Raw genomic sequence first — 7,331 nt, forward strand, 5'->3', positions numbered from 1 at the left:
CACTCTCTATTTAATGTATACCATGAATTTCATTTAGATTGGTAAGGCTAAAAAGCATTTTATCGTAAACTCACTTTTTACGACACATAGTGTCGTGTCGATTCTGTTGCGAAACATTGATAGACCATAACTTCTTCGTTTTAGCTCAGATTTCAGCGTTCTTTATATTCCCGGAATCCTTGTCATGACCACTACAACTTTCTTCATAGATATTAGGTTTATCTATCATTTTATTTTTGACGCTTATTTTCATCTTAATTTATTATATCTTTATTACTTTAAAACGAGTTACAAAAGTTGACCTAGACTATTAAATTGACTTGAAATAACGGGTTGTTACAATCCCGCCAACTTGAGGGCTCAGGGCATTTGCCAAAACGTTCGCTTTACAAGGATGGAAAAGGAGCTCACATTCTTAATCCTTATCCACGTCCAGCTACCTGTGATGTCTCATATTCAGGTTCGACTGATCCATAATGCGTTTCAAGCCCTTGTAGTCCGTGTAGAGGGTACAACGGAACCCATAGACATAGTGCCTCTAGATCTTGAGGGCGAACACTACCACTCCCAGCTCAAGTTCATCCGTGGGATATCTTGTCTCATGAAGTTTCAACTGCCACAATGCATAGGCTATCACCCGTCCTCTCTACATGAGGAATGCGCTAACCCAGTGATGCATACATCACATAAACCCACAAAATCATCCACTCCCTCAGGGAGGGTCAACACCAGAGCCTCACAAAGTATCTGTCACAGAGTCTCGAATGCAGTCTGTTGCTCAGGGCCCCAACTGAAATCAACCCCTTCCTCGTTAGAAGAGTGAGGGTACTACAATCTTGGAGAAATCCAGAATAAATCTCCGGTAGTACCCTGCCATTCCCAGAAAACTCCTGATATCCGACGGAGATTTCGGAACCTCCTACCGTATCACCGCCTCAATCTTGGCCGGATCGACAAAAATCCCATATTGGTTAATGAGATATCCAAGTAATTGAACCTCTCGCAACCAAAACTTACATTTTTAGAACTTGCCATAAAGTCGTTCTCGCCTCAAAACTCCTAGTAGCTCGCGGAGATGCTCCTCATGCTGCTCACTGCTCTTCGAATACACCAAGATTTCATCGATGAACACAATAATCGAGCGATTGAGAATCGGTCTGCATACCCGATTCATCAGGTCCATGAATATTGTCGGCGCGTTGGTGAGCCCGAACGGCATCACCACAAACTCGTAATGTCCATAGCGAGTTTGGAACGTGGTCTTCTCCACGTCCTCCTCCCACATGCAGAACTAATGGTACCCTGACCTTAGATCTATCTTAGAGAATCAAGATGCTCCCTGCAAGTGATCTAAAAGATCCTTTATCCAAGGAAGTGGATAACAGTTCTCTACCATCAACTTGTTCAGCTCCTGGTAATCGATGCACATCCGATGTGAACCATTATTCTTCTTGACGAAGAGAATTGGGGCTCCGCATGGAGAACTGCTCGGACGAATTTACTTCTTGCCAATCAGTACAACGCCTTGGCGATAGGAGCCGCAACTGGCACAAGGTCGATCCTAAACTCGACCTGCCTCTCCAGAGGCACTCCGGGTAACTCCTCCAGAAACACATCAGCAAAATAACTGACGACTGGAACATCTGAAACCGAGACCTGATCCCCAACCCGCATATCCACCACATACGCCAAATAACCCACACACTCATGCTGAATATACTATCGAGTCCTGACGGCTGAGCAAAACCTTGAACCCAACCTAGTACCCTCACCATAGATAACCAACTCTCCCATACTTGGGGATCACGGCACTGAAACGACTCAACCAGTCCATACCCACTATAATGCAAACATCCCCCATGGGAATCAGAATCAAGTCAATCGGAAAAGACACCCCAAATATCTCTAGAACGCAACCTCGATAATCTGATGAAGCAGAAACCCCGTGTTCGTTAGTGATGGAAACTCGCAACGGACACTCTAGCTCTCCTAATGGCAAACCAAACTCCCTCCTAAAAGATCGAGAGAAAAAAGACCGACTTGAAACAATACCATAGTAGGCAACAAGTTCACTAAGAACGTACCTAACATAGGTACAACACATAGAAGCATAAAATAAATATAATCAATAAGATAAGGGATAGAAACATACCAGCCACCACATCGGGTCTTGTCTTGGCCTCCTCGGCTGTGAGCTGGAAGCCGTGTCCTCGAGCCCTCTAGGTCTCTACCCTGCCCTGACTATCGTTAGTGATCCTCAATGTAGCTGGCGCGGGAGCCTGCACCGACTAAGCTTCAAGCAACGGACAGCTGGTCTTCACATGACCAATTTGATCGCAGTGGTAACAAAGTCTCATATCCTGAACCGGGGATAACTGGCGACAATCCCTTGCAAAGAGCCCCTCCCTGCCACACTTGCGGCACACACCACTAGATCGACATGCTCTAGAATGACCCTTCCCGCACTTCCTACAAATGCGGCCATGCTGACCATCAGACCTAGAATCGACAGTCTTGGGCCTTTTCGACGTCGGCTGCGACTGCGTCGGGGCCTGCCTCTACTCTCTCAACTATAACTCCAATAATGTATCACAACGTTGGGTGGCAATAAACTGTATGATGTCAGTCTTGAGCATGCTCAGATAACGAGTTATCTCAACCTGCTAGGAAGTAAACTCCGAGCAAAACATCATTATCTCGGTAAACATTAGGGTGATCTCCGTCACCATCTTCGATCCCTGCCTCAAATCAAAAAACTCATGTGCCAGCCGCTCTCGCTCAACCCCTCGTAATCTAACGAGTATGGAAATGATCCCATGACACTACAGCTCTCTGCTCATCAGAGAACGATCCCATAACAAGTCTCCACCAGTCCTTTGCTCTGGACCTCAAGAGGTTTAAAGCGCATTTAACATTCTGGTCAGCAGGGCATGAACACATGAAAAAGCATCCCTCGACGCCAGATAGCAACCTCATGGCTATGATCAGGTCATGAACTCCATCATAGGTCGGGGGCTTCGTACTATCAATGTCCCGATACTAAAAAGCCCGACTTGTCCCCATACCTGCAGCCGCCACGGCTGCGGAAGCTGCAGCAGAAGCCGTCTCTACAATGGCTGCATAGCGCTCATCAAAGTACTCCTCCATGGAAGTCTTAATAGACCCAAACATCTCCGGTAACTGAGCCTGGAATAGTGCAATAACCTCATCGTGTAGGATATCCCGAATCCTGGCATCTAACTCATTTAGTATCATCTGACCAATGGTCCGCGACAATGCTGGCCCGGCGTGACTGCCAGCTCCTGATCCCGACTCGGATCCGGTCTCTAATCGTCTCGTAGTCACCATACTGAAAATATACCAAGAAGATATCATAAATTCTATATAATAACGGGGAACCAACTCCCAACAAAGCCCTAGGGGTTGTGACTTCTTTGCTACGCGTATAGGTCCTATGCTTTCAATAGTACGGGCCCATACTACCTTGCACACCTACCCATATTTCTCTCAAGGATCACCACAATGCCCTAAAAATATACATAAGAATTGGCGAACGCTCAATCATCACTCCTAGAGGAAGACTAAACATCTCACAATTGGCCGACTGACCCCACACAACTCATCCATGAAACTTCCACCAACCCTGTAACACTCGTGTCTGCTAGCCATACATAACATTGGACCCTATAGACATTCGAATATTCGATCCTACCCTAATCCCTTCATCAAACAAGAACATGAAATAAGGCCAAAAAAACATTCTCGGGCTATAAGATCTTATTTATATACAACTGTGATGCATACACTAAGCAACTATAGTAATGATGTCAATTTCATATCAGGAAAACCCTTGGCAATCAGGCATCATTTAATAAGGAAATTCTATCATTCAACTCCTGAAGATCCCTAGTCTATCACTAGCATGCTATTTTAACATATCACAATATCAAATAACAATATGGTATTTTGGGGTCTACTTACTGGCTCCGGATGATCACACACTTCGCATCCTCCTTTAGTACTTTGAAAACCATTTGAAAATAATTTTTGAAAATATTTTCCTTAGTTTGAGACTAGATTCACATGAGTGTTCCTCCAATTCACCCAAACCAAGACTCTGATACCAACTTGTAACATCCATAAAATTCATAAAACTAAATAACTTTTTCAAACTTCCAAAAACCATTATTTAATACAAAATGTTTTCAAAATGATTTCATATCAGAGAATCCCAGAAATCAAAATCATAAAATGTGAAGAGGTGCACGATCAAGCCTTTGCCTTCCCACGATCATCCAAAGTACCTGAAACAAAATCCAAAACTGTAATCTCGAAGCTTAGTGAGTTTCCCCCAAAATACCAATGCCATACAAGACATAACAATGTCATAACGAACAATATACATACAGAGTCTTCTGCATGACTGGACCGCTAATATGTGCATATTTAGTCATATATTTTGTATAGAATATTAATACTTTTTGGCTAATTTATTGCAATTATGGAACAAAAGATGCTTAATTATGTTTAAATTATATTTTCAGTTCAAAAGAAGTGCTCGGAAGCAAAAGGAAGCAAGAGAAGCTATCGAGAGCTTGGGAATCAAAGAAAGAAGAAAAGAGCCAAAAACCAAGAAGGACTTGGCGAGTTGACCCTAGACTCAACGAGTTCCTACGAACATTCTCGAAGCAGAAGAGTCCTTGCCTTGCCGTATACGGAGATTTAATGAGAGACTCGACGAGTCAGTCCCTGGACTCAACGAGTCGCCTCTAATCTATAAAAGGGTCTTTCAGATCGATACGAAATTTTTTTAGAAGAAACCCTTAGAAGAAAGCTGCGATTAGAAGACCTGCTAAGGTGCTGGAAGTCAGAGAATCAACCCAAGATCCAATTTTGAGAAGAATCTAGGAAAATTCAAGTCCATTCTTACTTATTCTTTAAGTTCAACTATGTTTGAGCTACTTGATTTCGTTTTTGATCTTAGTTTTACTATAATTATGAGCTAAAACTATTATCTTCTGTTTAGGATACATGACTTTATGATTATCGTATCATTTTATGGTTGGATTACTTTAATTTGGTGATTATGTTTTCTAACCTTGTTAAAGAACCTTATGTGTTAATTATAACTATTCTTTTGTTAATTAACCAGTATATTAAGTTGTATGACCATCTCTTAATTGCTAATCTCATATAATTTATGTGAAAACATTGGTATATGCCTAGGAATAGCGAACGTGAAACTAGGGTTAATAGAGAATAGGTAAGTTAATGTGTGAGCTTGTGTGACGAACCATCAGCAAGAGGTTAATTGAACGACCAATTTAATTAACCACTACAAGTCCTACTTAACCCGAATCAATAAACTAGAAAACCTGTTAATTTAACCAACTGGCCACTGTTTGAATTGATTTTTTTCTAAGGATTAGAAATAGTGAACGTGAACCTAATCACACTAATCGGTAGCCAATGAAAAGTTAATCTATTGCACTTGCCATAAAATCAACCATAAGAATCAAAGAATCAACCCTAAATAGAAGTCTTCTTTATTATTGAATTTAGTTGAACTTTGCTTGCTTTGTTGGTAGTTTAAGTTTTAGTTAATTGTTTAAGTTTCTAGTCATGCAAAACCAGAGAAAACACTTCCTTTTATTATTTGCTTTTTAGATAATTCTAGTAGTTAGTTTAATTTTCCGTTCCGTGTGTTCGATACCCTTCTTGCTTAATTATACCACCAATTGACAGGTACACTGCCTTTTATGTGTTAAATTTATATTTAAAAAGTAGGATTAAAACTTGTTGGTTTTACACACATCAAGTTTTTGGCGTCGTTGTCGGGGAACGGTTCTAAAATTTAATTTGATTACTAGTGTTATCGATCCTTTGTGTGAGATCTTTCTTGCACAAAGTTACTGTTTTAAGTAGATTCAGAATTAGGATCAATTTCAGTTTCTAGCGTTTAGGAATTTCTGTTTAAATTTTTTTCTATTTAAGCAGTGAACTCGCCGAGTCCCTACGAATAGACTCGACGAGTCCATCGCTGAAACAGTAATTTCGTTTTTATTTTATTTTTATTTTATTTTTGTTCTTTTTATGCGTTTTTCTTGTTTTGGTTGCAGGTATTACATGACCCAAGGATCCAACACACCTTTGGTTCCTCAATTTGAAGACCCGGAATCCGCTCTTAGGAAAACAAGGACAAAGTACTTGAAGACACTAACCCGCCAAAGAAATCACCGTTCAAGGACCTCAAATTAGTCTTTATGAAGAAAAAGAACAACAAAGCAAGTGAGTATATCTTCCAAAAGAGCGAAGGAAGCAACCTTGTAAATCTTGAAGATAATACAAAAGAAGCCGAATTTGAATACGATTATGAATCCAAATCCGAAGAAGAAAGTGACTTTGAAGGCGGACTAGACAACACCATGGCTAACATCGATGAAGTTCCCATGGTAGAATGTAAGAAAAGGATACGTGACGATACCGGCCTGGACTTGTGCAACCCGAAATTCCCACGACTGCCACCTTTGAACTCAAAGGCCAGATACTTGCTCAACTTAAGGAGATCCCATTCTAAGGGAAAGATCACAAGGACGCATACAAGCACTTAGACGAGGTCAATGACATTGACGATTACTTCAATGTCCCAAATGTGGATCACGATACCATTCTACTTCGTATGCTACTAGTCTACTTTATATGCTACTAGTCACATTCAAGGGTGCTGCAAAGGATGGGCTAAAATCACTCCCTCCAGGATCCATCACCACTTGGGCCAAGATGAAGGAAGAATTTATTGATCGATTTTGCCCTCCCTCAAAGATAGCCAATTTGAAGAAAGCCATAGAAAACTTTGAGCAACAAGCTGGGGATTCCTTATACGAGGCGTGGGAGAGATACGAAGGTTTACTAAGGAATTGCCCACATAATGATCTTAATAGCCAACAAGAAGTCTGCATTTTCTATGATGGAGTGAATGTGACCACAAGGTAACTCCTTGATTCACAAGGACCTCTCACAAAGAAGCCACCCCCAGTAATCAAAGAACTAATTGAAGAATTCTCTAAACACTCTAGAGAATATCATAACCCATGGAATGAACTAAGGCGGGGGTGGTAAACTCAATTAATGATAGCATGGCGGCAATGATGGCTAAACTAGAGAGTTTGGATCGATGAATGACTAAGATGGACCAATCCATCCACGCTATCCAGGTGGGATGTGAGAATTATAATGGGCCCCACCTTACTAGAGACTGTGATTTGGACGAGAATGGGAACCGAAAAGCACAAGTGTGCTATTCAAGTGGTGATAGGTACGATGACAATTTG

At 41.3% G+C, this 7,331-nt stretch overlaps 1 non-coding gene across 1 annotated transcript; it reads right to left on the reverse strand.

Annotated features, from left to right (window-relative positions):
- Window positions 1–6,828: 6,828 nt before the first annotated feature.
- LOC111905609 (small nucleolar RNA R71) lies at window positions 6,829–6,935 on the reverse strand. Its single transcript, XR_002854954.1, has one exon. It is a non-coding gene; the product is annotated as a small nucleolar RNA R71 (small nucleolar RNA).
- Between the last annotated feature and the right edge of the window lie 396 nt (window positions 6,936–7,331).

The sequence above is a fragment of the Lactuca sativa genome, chromosome 9 (genome assembly GCF_002870075.4).
Source record: "Lactuca sativa cultivar Salinas chromosome 9, Lsat_Salinas_v11, whole genome shotgun sequence".
Lineage (NCBI taxonomy): Eukaryota > Viridiplantae > Streptophyta > Magnoliopsida > Asterales > Asteraceae > Lactuca > Lactuca sativa.